Source organism: Myotis daubentonii, chromosome 11 (assembly GCF_963259705.1).
Source record: "Myotis daubentonii chromosome 11, mMyoDau2.1, whole genome shotgun sequence".
Classification (NCBI taxonomy): Eukaryota; Metazoa; Chordata; class Mammalia; order Chiroptera; family Vespertilionidae; genus Myotis; species Myotis daubentonii.
This window is the reverse complement of record NC_081850.1, coordinates 35,590,562-35,604,531: the sequence shown is the minus strand read 5'-3', so window position 1 is coordinate 35,604,531 and position 13,970 is coordinate 35,590,562. Positions and strand designations below refer to the sequence as shown.

At 46.4% G+C, this 13,970-nt stretch overlaps 1 protein-coding gene across 8 annotated transcripts in view; it reads left to right on the top strand.

Moving 5' to 3' along the window:
• The first annotated feature begins 5,677 nt into the window (after positions 1-5,677).
• The window catches only part of SMARCA2 (SWI/SNF related, matrix associated, actin dependent regulator of chromatin, subfamily a, member 2), a 169,004-nt gene continuing 160,711 nt past the window's right edge, over positions 5,678-13,970 (top strand). For 3 of the 8 annotated variants that reach the window (XM_059656805.1, XM_059656804.1, XM_059656799.1), the window contains exon 1: positions 7,751-8,145. The gene's annotated coding sequence lies outside the window, so the exon portion shown is untranslated. Of the gene's footprint in view, positions 5,825-6,342; positions 6,528-7,438; positions 7,576-7,731; positions 8,146-13,970 lie in introns of those variants that run through there. The other 5 variants (XM_059656800.1, XM_059656802.1, XM_059656803.1 and 2 more) reach the window with 5 other exon arrangements.

Here is a 13,970-nt window from a genome sequence, read left to right as displayed (position 1 = left end):
GGAGTGAGGGCCATTCTTCCCTTGCACATCTGGCACCTTTATTTCTGTGCAGAGCCCTCCCTCCACATGGCCAAATCTTAATCTGTCCTAGTCTGATGAACTCCGCTGGCCTCACTCTGACGACTCTGAGACCCCGTCCCAATAAAAAGATTCACAGGTGCAGAAGGTTGCGGCTGGCTGTGGTGTACCCTGAGCCTGTTGTTGAGGGCCTCAGACCAAGCACTGCTGCCCAGTGTGACTCTGGGAACACCACTGGTGAATACTACTGGCCCCTGCCATGTGACTCACTGAGAACCCATCCACACAACTCACACACTGCCAGAGGCTCTTCCATGACTGAGCCTCACAGGCAGGTGGCAGTGAGGCTGATCTCCTGGTGCCTTGAGCCTTTTTCTGACCTGACCCTGGGCTCGGTACAGATGGAAGCTGGCCCTGATATGTAGTCTGGCCCCTTCCTTGTGCACCCAGGCCTAGCAGAGGCAGCCACAAACTGTGGATCCCTTTTTACCTTCAAACAGGTAGCCCAGGGCCAGACACAGGCAGAATCTGACATTGACCTGCACCGGAGTCCCAAAAGGCCCCAGAACCAGCACACCTGGTGGTGGGCTTCAGGCGACAACAGAGCATGACTCAATTAGTTTCACAAGTGGCACATCCACAGGGACATCTTGGCAGGCACCAGATCCTGCTGAGGCAAATTCTGCTTTTGTGGTGAGCCCCGACACGGCAAGTCATACGTTATATTTGGAGTCAGTCCTCATATCAGCCAGCCCAAGGGTCAATTCCACCATGGTGGGGCCAACAGCAATCAAGACTCAACTGCAACAGAAGGGCTAACATAACCCATACGGAGGAAATTCCCGAAACATCTAGCTCAGGTGATCAAGGAGACTGCACCACAAAGCCCCACAGGAAACTACTACATAAGCCCACCCTACCAAGACTGGGGACATAGCAAATCTACCTAACACACAAAAACAAATACAGAGAGGCAGCCAAAATGAAAAGACAAAGAAAAATGCCCTAAATGAAAGAACAGGATAAAGCCTCAGAAAAAAAGAACTAAATGAAGTAGAAGCATGAAATCTACCAAATAGAGTTTTAAAAAATGATTGTGAGGATGCTCAAGGAAGACTGGATAAACTCATTGAGAACTTAGACAAGGAGGCAGTAAGCATAAAAAAGGACAGAAGAACCACCAACAAAAATAACCAGTCTGAAATGAAGAATACACTAGAAGAAATCACAGCAGGCTTGATGAAGCAATTTAAAGGACAAGTTAACAAAGAACACTCAAGCAGAACAACACAAGAAAGAATTTAAAACAATGAGGGAAGTCTAAGAGACCTCTGCTATAACATCAATCATAATATTCTAGGGATACCAGAGGGAGAAGAAAGAGCAAGGGATCAAGAATCTATTTGAAGAAATAATGGGGGAAACTTTCCTATCCTGATGAAGGAAAAAGACACACAAGTCCAGGAAGCACAGAGAGTCCTAATCAAGTTGAAAGCAAAAAGGCCCACACTAAGACACAGTTTAATTAGAATCGCAAAGTTAAAGACAAAAAGAGAAACATAAGAGCAGCAAGAGAAAGACACCTAGTTACCTACACAGGAGCTCCCATAATACTGTCAGCTGATTTCTCAACAGAAACATTTCAGGCCAGAAGGGATCAGAATGAAATATTCAAAGTGATGAAAAGCAAGAACTGACAACCAAGACTACTCTACCCAGCACGGCTATCGTTTAAAATGGAAAGTGAGCCTGGCTGGCATGGCTCAGTGATTGAGCATCAGCCTATGAACCAGGAGATCATGGGTTCAATTCCCAGTCAGGGCACATGCCCGGGTTGTGGGTTCAGTCCCCAGTAGGGGGTGTGCAGGAGGCAGCCAATCAATGATTCTGTTTCATCATTGATGTTTCTATCTCTCCCTCTCCCTTCCCTTCCTCTCTGAAATCAATAAAAATATATTTAAAAATAAAATAAAGAAAAAATAGTTCATTACCAGCCAACCAGTATTACAAGTAATAGAAAAGTGATTTCTTTAAAAAGAAGAAAGAAATAAAAAAACACAGAGGAACATAGTTTTAAAGAATAAAATTGCAATACATATGTAACTATTAATAATTACTTTAAATGTAAAGGATTAAACACTCCAATTAAAAGACCCTATGGTAGCTGAATGGATAAGAAAATAAGACCCATATAAATGCTGTCTAAAAGAGACCCACCTCAGAACAAAATACAAAGACTGAAAGTAAAGGAATGAAAAAAAAATTTCATGGAAATGGAAAAAAAGCTGGGATAGCAATACTTGTAACAGGCAAAAAGACTTTAAAACAAAGGCTATAGTAAGAGATGAAAAAGAATATTTAAAAATTTTTATTTATTGATTTTAGAGAGAAAGGAAGGGGGGGAGAGAGAGAGAAACATCGATTTGTTGTTCCACTTATTTATGCATTCATTGGTTGATTTTTCTATGTTCCCTTCCTGGGATTGAACCCACAACCTTCACATATTGGGATGACGCTCTAACCAACTGAGCTACCCCGTCATGGCCTTTCACTAAATTAAATGTCAGCTGATTCACTTTTTCAAAGTTTAGCATCCATTACTGCAGATAAAAAAAACCTCATTCCTTATGGCCTTACCTGCTCCTGTTTGAAGCTGGACAACATTTCAGTCAGCATCAACAGTTTGCCTGGTGGGACTAGAAGCTGCCTAACTCTGTGTATGGTCATTTTCTTTATGAAGGTGTTATAACTACATATCAGTTTTCAACCCCCAAATCTACATTATATAGAACGTCAACCATCGCAGGCTTACATAACCAGTGAATGTGGCCATACAAACATGAAAAGGTGACTTCTATCCCTTGGTAGCTAAACTAGATAGAGAAAAAGCAAGTTCAGAGAACACATTATGACTCATCAAAGTCCTAAAGGCAAAGCTTCATGTGAGTATAACATCCTGTGCAGCCTCCCAGAGTCCTTTTAGCCTCCAACTATATTTGCTTTCATGTGATTTTCTGCAAAACAACAGAACCCCATCATTTTTCTCCTTAACATCAATTCTTAAATTTTGCTTTACCTCAGATGGGAAGCTCATGCTATATGTTCTACAATCTTCTTTTTGTACCGAGTGAATGGTGCTGCCTTTTCATTTCTCCTGAGCGTAAGTCTTATTTTATAAAATTCATACTTGCTGCATTGCAAGCTACAAACAAGAAAATTCTTCAGAGGAAAGACCTGAAGGGAAAAGGTGGTGCTTTCTTAGACCATTGTGAAGGGAGTACGGGATGGAATATCTATACTTAATCTCTGCTCCCAATGACAGGTTTTATTTTTCAGTTACCACAGTTGTGCATACAATACATGGATACCCATCTCTCCAGGTATTGCATCAACATTTTATATGAGCTGACGAATATATATATATGTAACAAAGAATATATATGTAGCCATTTCCCTCCGACAAAATGCCAGAAAAAATGGCTGATCTCTTCCTCTGGTATCTTACTAAGATTGTTCTCCTTTTGAAATTAGGCATGGCAAGTGGAGGTAGAGTCTTAAAGGGATAAAGGACCCTTATTCTCAAGGAAATATGGTAAAGTCATCAATTTCTGAAAAATGGCATGTGAGGTTGGCATGTCAGGGAAACAAATTAGTCCCTCCCCAAATTAGTCCTTCCCCCAAATTAAAACCTAATATTACCTAATGTAATAAATATTGCCACTAGGTTAAAGCCCTTTTATAGACAACGAGGCTATCTGGCTATATTACTGGTTGCAATTTATTGGGCAGTTAGAAGTTATACTTTAACTACATTGCTAATTTTGTTTAAGATTCCTGGCTGTATTTTTTTTTTCCAGTTAGCAGTTAGCAGTTACACTGGCATATCCTCAGGCAGAGAAAGTTCTTACAAAAGATTCTTCAGGGCACACTACATTCTATTTCTCTTAGATGTGTTATCTTTTATTGTCTTGAGATTCACGTTGGGATAGAGAGAAAATTATGAAGATAAAATTGACAAGCAAATAGCAAGGCCTTAGAAAAGGACAGGGTGGGCGATCGTGGACACCCCTGAAAATGGTCCCTTGCAGACTCTACTTGGGCCAGCAGTGGACCAGCAAGGTAAACAGTTCTTGCCACTTTATGACCACATGCAGCATTCGGTGTTCTTTCCATTGCCTGGCGTCTTCAAGGGATGCAGCGCGTAGTTTTAAGCATCCTAGAACTGCATTTCAGACCAGATTGCTCAAATAGAGTCAATTTGCAACAGTGAAGTGGCCTTAAAATAGGATTTTACTCGAGGGAGAAAAATCCTCAACCAAGTAGTCACAGTGCACTTTGAATGACTAATTTAAGCCATTACATTACAAAATAAAGAATAAATCATACTTTCATAACACTGTTGTATAGGAGCAGTTTTAATTTTAAGAGTCAAGCACCTACATCAATCTGAGTCTAAAATAATAGGCCCGTGATTTAAAACCTAACATTCTTTCACATTTCATAAAACTAAAAATAAAATTGTCTCAGCAAACACTGACCCATTCCTCCCGCCAAAGTACTGTATTGCTGGTAAAACTGGAACAAGAGGTCTCAAAACCGCAAAGTGCCAGCAGTTTACTGTTTGTAGCTGTAATTGGCCTTAAACGTGGGGTGGGAGAGAAGATTCTGTGGTCTGTAGAGAAAAAGAGATCTATTCCCTCCTTAAATCAAAAGCAGATTCCATGCTTCAACTCCCCCCTAACCCGCCCGCCCCGCCCCCAAAGGGGTTGTTCCTCCAAATTTGTGTATCTGTTTTACCGAAGATGACAGACAGGTGAGGGAACGTCCCAGTGCCGTGTCTGGTCCACAAAGTGACAGAAGGGTTGGGGCGGGTTTATTTATTTTTAAGGCGTTCGGCCCCTCAGCTGTTTTTCCCCCATTGGCATTTGGAAGCTTGAAGTCCTTTAGAAAAGAGGCAGGTTTGGCAGGAATGTTCTTTGTGCCTGCCTCCCTCTCTGCAGAAGAGAAAGGGGGCAGATTTATAATTACAGCCTGGGGGCGGGGGTGGGAAGGGGGGGACGGACGTTGGCGGGAGAGAGAGCGATAAAAAGTTTCAGCCCGCAAGACAATGCCTGGTTTTTTTGTGTGCGTTTTTTCATGGTCAACACTGTACCACAGCCAGCTTTGGTGCCACTCGGAGCCCTTCCCCTGTCCCCTCCCTTTCCCTCTGCAGGCTGGCTCTGGCAGGCGGAGGCACAGTTAAATTCCAGCACCTTCTCCGCAGAACCCCAAACTACTACACGCTATTACTACGGCCGCCTCCCACCGCTCCCCCAGCCCCCCGGGGTGCCCGGCAGCGCCCTTGGACGAGGACTGCGCAGAGGGAGGGCGGCCGCCCAACTCCATCGAGGCTTGGGCTTTCCGCGTCCTGCGCAGTTTCTCTGCTCCAGGCACAAACGCGGCGGAGAGCCGGCGCCTCGCAGACACTCGGATCCACGCATACAGTAGAGCTGTCTCCGTCCACATTCTTGCACACCGCCCCCTCCTCCCCCCGAGCTCCCGGAGTCGCTGAGCGGGGTCGAGTGACAGGAGCTTCCCGCCAACCCGCGCCGGGGCGGGCAGGGAGGAGCGGCGCGCGGGGCCAACTGCGGCGCGTCTTCCGGCGCCCAAGGAGGTGGCGAGGGGCGGAGCCCGAGTTTAGGAAGAGGAGGGGATGGCTGTCATCAATGAAGTCATATTCATAATCTAGTCCTCTCTTCCTCCGTTTCTGTACTCTGGGTGACTCAGAGAGGGAAGCGCTTCAGCCAGCACACTCCTCGCGAGCAAGGTAAATATAACTTACAACTCCCTTCTCCTCTCTCCCCTCCCCGCGGCCTCCCGGCTGCAGCCGCCTCACAACCCCTCGGGCACCGCGCCGCCCGCGCCGGGGATTATTCATTATTATCCTAATTATTATTTATTGTGCATGCGACGAGATCAAAACAAACAGGCGGGCCAACCGCCACAACAACAACAAAAAAAGCCCGCCTCCTCCCCCCGGGCCTCAGGTGGAATGCTCTAACGACAGAACCCGGGCGACGGTGGAAGAAACGGGAAAGTTTCAACCGAACCTCGCTGTTCTAATAATAACAGTAATAATTACTACTTCAAGGAGGGGGAATCCCAACAAACCACAGCCTTGACCCTGGCTAGGCAGGCAGCGATGCGCTGCCAACTCAAGGTTGCAATGCACCCACTTGGCAAGGTGGCAACACCCCTTCCCCGTTCCCTTAAAAGCCTGGCGGGTAAGCGGGAGGGGGCTGGAAGACTGGGGAGGAGAATGGAAATGCGGCCGCTCAGTCCTCCCCGGAAGAGTTGGAAGTGCAGCGGGAGAGGAAGGCAAGGAGCCTGGACTGGCGGCGAGGCGCCAACGATCGCGGCTGCCGCTCGCTTCCCGGAGGCGAGTTTAAAAGGCTGCAGAGAGCCGAGCGAGCGGCCGGAGAAGCCTGGGCCGGCGCGCCGAGGCGGCGGCTGCCACCGCCGCGGGGCCGGTGCGTGCCGGGTCGGAGGTGTCACCTCCACTTTGCGCGTTCCCTCGGGCGCGCGGGGGTGGGAATGCTGACCGGTAGTCAGGCCTTTAGGGAGAAGGGCTGCCACGGCGCTGTGCCCGAGGCTCTGCGGGCGTTCCTGCTCCTGATACCTGGCGACGGCTCGGGCGTTGAAGTTCGGGGTGTCTGGCCCGGGTCGCACAGCTGGGAGGGAGGGAGGAGGCACCGAAGGAGGTCAGAGGTGCCCGCGGGGCTCACTTACCCTGCCCTCTCCCTCCCCGGGTTTGTCTTCTTTTGCTTTGAGTCTTCCTGCAGCTTGAGCCGCTGGAATCGCGGGCGTAGGTCGCCCGCAACTGTCCGGGTGCTAGGGGCGCTCTGGGGCCTGGGAGAGAGACTGTGGCTTCGGGCGGGGAGGCCATGATCCGGATAATCCTCTTCTGCCTTACTGTCACAAACAGGACCCGCGCACACCCGGGCGGCGGTGGTGGCGTTCGCTGGAGAAGGGGAAGGGCTTCAGCGGGGAGAAGGAGGTGGGGTGGAGGGAGTGGGGGGGGCGTGAGGACCGGAGGCGGGGAGACCCAGTGGGAGCTTAATCCCAACGATAACACGCACCCATCTTTCTGGGTCTCTGCTTTCGAGTTGCTCTATTCCCATCCCAACCCGGTTAACCCCTTCTGCTTTCCCCCTCCGTCTTCCCTCCTCCCACTTGCGTTGGAAAACACGGCCATGCCTCCTGCAAAGGTGTCGCGATGCACTTCCCCAAATAACCGGTCCGGCGCGCCAGCCCCTCGCCGCCCTCCGGCTGCGGGACGCACTCCGAGTCCAGTGCTTCGGGTGCCCCGCACCGGGCCTTGCAGTCTGGGCTCAGTTGCACCGCGCGGGCCGGACGCAGTAGTGCGGGCTCCGGGAGACACCCGCGCCCTGATGTGGGCACTCGGGCCGGTTTCCGGTACACGCGGGGAAATCGCCTCCTGCCAGTGCTGCGCGCTCGCCCCCGCCGCCCGGGCTGCATTATTATTTTTATCCGGGTTGCAGTTTGCGGCTGATTTTGGTGAGCGCTGGGCTGGCCGGACTGCTGCGGGGTGGGGGTGGAGGGAAGTTGGACGCGGATCAGGCAGGAAAAAAAGTTTGTCAGGGCAGCTAAGTAGGGTGGGGTGGGGGGTGGAGGCGGGTGGCGAGCTCCGGTGGCTCGCGTCTCCGAACCCTCGGAGCCGACGCGAGTGTGTTCGCGCGTGAATGTGAGTGTGTTGTGCGCGCCGGGGCCAGTGCGTCGGGAGCAGCGGCGCGGGCAGATGCCCCTGCTGGCGCCCTCCCCCAGAGCCCGGGGAGGACAGGCCAGGTTGGTGGCGGGGGCAGGTCGGGGTGGCGTGTGCGTGTGGCTGTGAGGGTGAGTGTGCGCGCGCGAGCGGCAGAGAATCAGGAAGTCACAGCAGCGAAGCGCACACAGACATGTTTGATCGCCGTGACATGACGCGCGCGAGCGAGGAAGCGGCGGCCGGGGCTGGGCCGCGGGCTACGGCGCGGGCCTAGGGCTCCGGCGGACACCGGCTCCCGGCCGCCGACCGCGCCGCCACCGCAGGCTCGGCGAGCCCCGCTCCTCTTTTTGTTCCGCGGACCCCAGGTAAGCAGCCTGCGTCGCCGCCACCCGCCGGGTGCGGATCTTTCCAGTACTTTCCCTGCCCGCTCCCTCTGGTCTCCCCGCTCGCTTTTCCTGCAAAGTCAGGCAGGCGGGGGAAATGGGCTCCTTGCCCTTCGATCGATTGCGTGGAAACTTTCCAGCGGGAGGCATCCTGAGGGGGAGGAGAAGGCCTTCCTGGTTGTTGTCGCTTGTCAGTTCTTTCTCCTGCGGGTCCCGAGCGTGGAGTCGCTGCTCCCTGTGTGTTGCACATTCAAACTTCGGGCCTAAACGTGCCTCCAACTCTGGCAGGATTTACTCCAGCAATAAAATAAATATTCAGAGTTGTCCACTTGATCTTGCCAGGCGTTTGGCTTTTTAAAAAGAAGGAGACAGGCTCGGGGGTCGAGGGAAGTGGGAGTGTTGTGCAGAAGCCATCCCTTCTTTAGTGCCTGCACCGGTGGTTATGTAATTTTAGTAGCACATGGGTGCAGAACCCATTTGGGCTTCTCCCCTCCTTTGTTTATATAACTTTTGGGAGAGTTTTGCAAGGTTGTCGCCTGTTTTCCTCCCTGCCTGACCTGAAGGAGGTTGGTGCTTTTGAAAAATCAAAGCGACCCTGGTTCGTGTCATCGTTGTCATTATGTGCAGGCTGTCTTCCCAAGTATGTGTAATGGTAGAGCATAAGGAAGACATTAAGGATACACGTTTGTCTACTGTATCGAGTGGTTACTTTTCACGTCTGTGCGTTACCAATAGCAGGGTTAAATTTTAAACTTCCATTTCAAAGGACTTACTTATTTACATCTGGTTATGCCATGCTTGTAGGAACAGAATGCTTGTATGAGCAGAAAGATTGTTGCTTGCATGTGGAGAAAATTCCTGCCCAACCAGTACAACTCAGAAACCACTGAGAGTTGTACTAAAATAAAAACCATGCCCAGTGTTGAATGTGTGTGTATTTCCTTTCAGAGGCACATTCAGATGTTTTGGGTAATACTTTCCACCATTTATTTGGGGGACCACTACCCAAGGCTTGTTTGCCCACACTAGACTTGGTAGGCTGCCAGCCCACTGCTAGCAAGTGGTAAAGTGTTAAGAGGTGTGTCAGGTTTGAAGGCAAGGTGGTGCATTGTTATGCAAATTGAGACACACTTTTAGGAATTTAATTGCCCTTTTATTCTAGGTTTTTTCTCCCCCCCCCCTTTTTTTTTTTAAAGCTTGCTGACAACTCAAACCTTAGCTGCTGGAAAGAAGGGATTTGGAGATACTTATTAGGTGCAAATGATATTTATTGTCATGGACTAAAGAAAAAACACACCGCTAGACTGAGGTCCAGCTCTCTTGTTGGAAGGTATTAAAGAGAGACTCTGTATTGGTCAAGAATATTGTAGAATAAATTAGGAGTTTGGGGTATCAGGACCCTTGAAGAACTGGCAGAGGCGAGGGAGTGCTTCCTTCAATGCAGCCTTTCTCTTATGTGTTACATCAGTTACATCCCAGCTTCTGGGCTGGCTGCACTGTGGTGTTTCACAGAAAATATTCACTGCAAGAGTGTGTTCAAAGCAGCCTTAGATCTTTTCTTTTGTTCAATTTTAAAGTGGTTTTTGAGCATTTCTGGTCAGGTTTCTTGAAAAGTGCTTTGACCAACACAGGAGGCTTGGAATTTGACACACACACACACACACACAAAGTACCTCTGCTTGTATTATATTGTTAATACTTGAATTCTGTTTAAAATATTTCTGACAGTATAACTAGAAGGTGAGACTTTGGCAAATAATTATTTAAAACTTCTTTCCTTTAATTAAGTTTAAAGTAAGTCATTTTACTGACCAGTCTGAAAGCATATCCCATTCTTTTCTAGGAGATAATTGGGATGCCTCTTATATTACTGTAATATTTTGACATTTCATTTTTAAAGGCTTATTATGTATTCAAGCAAGAACATAAAAGAGAAAACTTTGATACATTATAAAAGTGGTGCATGCCCTTTTTCCCCTTTAGAAGCCTTCCTTTGTAAACAGGGCATTTATTTGTCAAACTCTCTTAGGTCAGCAGCTTTTTGATACTCCAGAGAAATAATAAATCGCTATTTATGACATCTTGACATGCTGCCATGAGAACAACTGAATTACCACAAACATAAGGCTAAGGGGTGTTTGCCAGTACTAGCTTATTGAAGGTGTGTTGGTAGGACCTGATTTAACCACCAGAAATTTTGATTCTCACTGTTTCTGGTCAAGATCATTTTCATCAGTTGCTTACCATGAGTGGACTTTGAAAGCTCTCAATAAGTGAGTCACATTTCTCCAGTACTTCTGGTGAAGAAATGAGAAAATTTCTGAAATGTAAAAGCCATATTTGGAACCTACTTCTGAATTTTTTCTTGTCACTTTTTTTTTATGTAAAAGAATTATCTTCTAATTTACTCCAATTCCTTAAGTGTGTTCTGTAGATTGTTTTTGACCAATTGCAGATGTTGAATTTCTGTCATCTTTGCAAGAGTTTGTATTATGGAAACTTAATCTCTAGCCAGTTAGTAAAGTCACAGATCATTTCATAAGTAATTGGGAATAGAAAATACAGAAATATGGTGGTAAGTTATTTGGTAGAGTCTTTTAAAAAGGTCTGTGTTTTCTACCAAAGAAATTTGACTATATTTATAGGAAACATAGGAGTCTAAAACTTAGTTCTGCAGAGCCATTGTGTAAGATAACATATTTATTTTCCTAAAATATCTATTCCAAGTTAAATGGGATCTTGCAGTATGGGTTTGGAAAACTTTACAACTTTATTACTATTTCTTATGACTTTATTTTTTCTCTAAATAATATAGCACTTTTCCTTGTAGATATTAAGTATTCAGGATATATTAAAAGAGAACCTTTAAGTAAGACCAGTCTTAAAGATACAGTCAAAGGTACTTGAATAATTATAACTTAGCAAAACATAAAAGAGCTGACAAAATTCAGGAGCTAAATAGTTGGGTCTTTTGAATGTTGCATATAAACAATATTTAATTTTAATTATGAGTTCATTACTCATTAATTCACTCATTTGGGATGATGTTTTAGATATGGAAGACAGGGTTTTTAAAATGTTGGCAGAAGTAGTCCCCTTCCAAACTTCTGGCTTTATAGTACATTACTTTATAACTGAAGCCTACCATGAATTATGATGTCTTATTATAGATATGAGACTTTCAGAACATTTAGACAGTTATAATCAGGCTATATGCCTCTGTGATTTAAAATCTTTTAAACAGTATCCTATTGTAGTTTTAGGTATGTAAGCATCTCAAGCCTTAGTCTTTAACAGTATATCACCTATCTCTATTCAAGCACTAATGTTTCAGAAACTTTTCAGAAACTGAACTAATTTAAATTTGGGCTGGCCTCTTTTGTAAGTTGATGAATGAAATCCACAGAAGTTGAAATAAATTTAAAAATTAAAAACCATTAAATATAATTATAGCCCACCCCTCTCCTTTTTAAAAATAAATGGTTTTATTTACTGATGAGAGAGGAAGGGAAGGAGAGAGAGAGAGGGAGAGACAGATAGACAGACAGACAGACATTGATTAGTTGTTTCACTTACTTACGATTCATTGGTTGCTTCTTGTATGTGCCCTGACCGGGGATGGAACCCACATCCTTGGCGTATCAGGACAATGATCTAACCAACTGAGCTACCTGACTAGGGCTCCTTTTTTGTTTGCTTGTTTTGTTTTTGTTTTGTTTTTTTTTAAGCAGAATTCAGAATTCTCTAATCAAAAAGAGTCAGGATATGTTGGTTTATATAAGTCATCAAACTTGGAAATGGAATGCTCATGAGGATAGCAGCCCTCTCCCATCTCCCCACTGTGCTTTTGAACCAGGCACTTGAATATTTGCAACATTTTTGTAGCTTGCGGTTGTGCTGTATTCCTATATGTCCTAAAATGTTATTAAGCAAAATTCATAATTCTGTAAAAAATAAATGACCTATAGTTGAGAATTGATGTGTTTTAAAGAATGTACCGGAACATGTAAACACGAATAACAAATAGTAAACTGCAAGGGCCATGTGATACAGGGAGAGATCAGGGTGAGTTCTCTTGGGCCCATGGGATAGATCAGGTCTTCTCGATGGGGTAGGGTTGCTGCTGGAGTCGGGCAGAGGTGGGGGTGATGGACTGTGATCACCTGAGATCAGAAGACAGTCTTGATAGCACAGAGGCTGAGCCTAAAGAATCTGTGAAAAGACCAGTGTACCATTTTTGACCTGGTTGCCCAGGACAAGAGGGTCCAAGGTGAGGAGAGTTTTCAAAGGATGAAGTTGGAGATGGTAGGAAGACCTGACTTCCAGGCTCATGTATGACTATTTTACCCAATGCCTCTTGGAGGCTTGTCTCTCAGAAGTTTTGAGCAAGGCTATTCATGAACAAGAAATATTTTAGATGAATCTGACAGGATGTCGATTCAAGGCCAGGATGGGAATTGAGGCCTTTAGAAGGATCCTTGGGATAATGTGCATTTTTACCTGATAGCTCAGGAGGTGTCATCATGTGTAATATTTCATTTGATTCATATCAAATGTGAGGCTGTAGCTGCTATTATTATGCTCATTTGCAGATGAGGTCAAATGAACTACATGGTGATTTTCTTAATGGCATACAAATGTCATAAGTGACCATTATTCATTTTAGTTGCAAAGAACTTGAAGGGTTCCTTCTTGAAATTTTGTCCCTACTACAAAAGTTGTGGCATATCAAAGCTCGTCTGTCGCATAACAGAATGTGATATTGGAGTTGTGGTGCTACAGTGTGCCATGTCAACCAGAAGAGTTTTAAAGTATGTATTTCAGACTCTTGTATGTGTTTAATGTATAAATATTATCTCAGCAGACAGAGAAGGAAGTGGCTATCACTGATGCTTATCAGCATCCCAAATGAGCTTGCCTTGCCAGGGGCCTAACGGGATGTAGGAAGGACCGTCACATGGACACACACACACACACACACACACACACACACACACGGCACAGTACACTGCAGGTGTTGTGCTTTCAGACTAGCTGTCATTGGCTTGTTTGTCAGATGAGTTTTAGACATGACAGTTACCCATGGTGACCTTTATAACCACCCATGGAAGTTGATTCCTAGCTTAGAGGGATGCTCTGCTGAGCTGCTCTTTTGTTGAGGGGTTTTCTAGTACTTCGGGATTTCTCGCGAACACTCTTTTTAAAGGATTTTTCCTTTGTGGAAGCTTTGGCTGTCCTCACGAGGAGGTCATCGAATTGCCTCACAGGTAGCCGGTGTCTCCAGGGTGCGGGTGTGAAGAGCCAGGTTCCGTGAGGCTGTGCCTGGGAAGCCTGGGGCACTCGGTGGCCGCGGCAGAGTGTGCCGTCCTCCGCCTTGCACGGAGCTGCCCCAGAGCCTTTGCCAGGTCTCACTCTGAAGGATGGCCCCAAGGCAGTTTGTCCTTGACGCCACGATGACGAGTTCACAGAAGCCCAACAAACTTCCAACCCAACCACTTCTTTGAAACGTATTCCACTTTGCATGGGACACTGATAGGAATAAGCACAAGGATAAATGTTTTCCGTGCCTTGCTAGAGTTTTGGTCCAGCAGTGTGTAATATCAACTTGAAGCCCAGTATGGTTTTTATCCGTGGCACAAACCACCACATGTTCCCTGTTTAAAGTTGCACGACTGAGTCCAAGAAGCACAGGGCTTTGGTAATACTTACCACCTCCAGTGGTCAGCAAACTATGGCTCGCGAGCCACATGCGGTTCTTTGGCCCCTTGAGTGTGGGCACGAAGTTTCAATCGCACTGTACGTGTGCG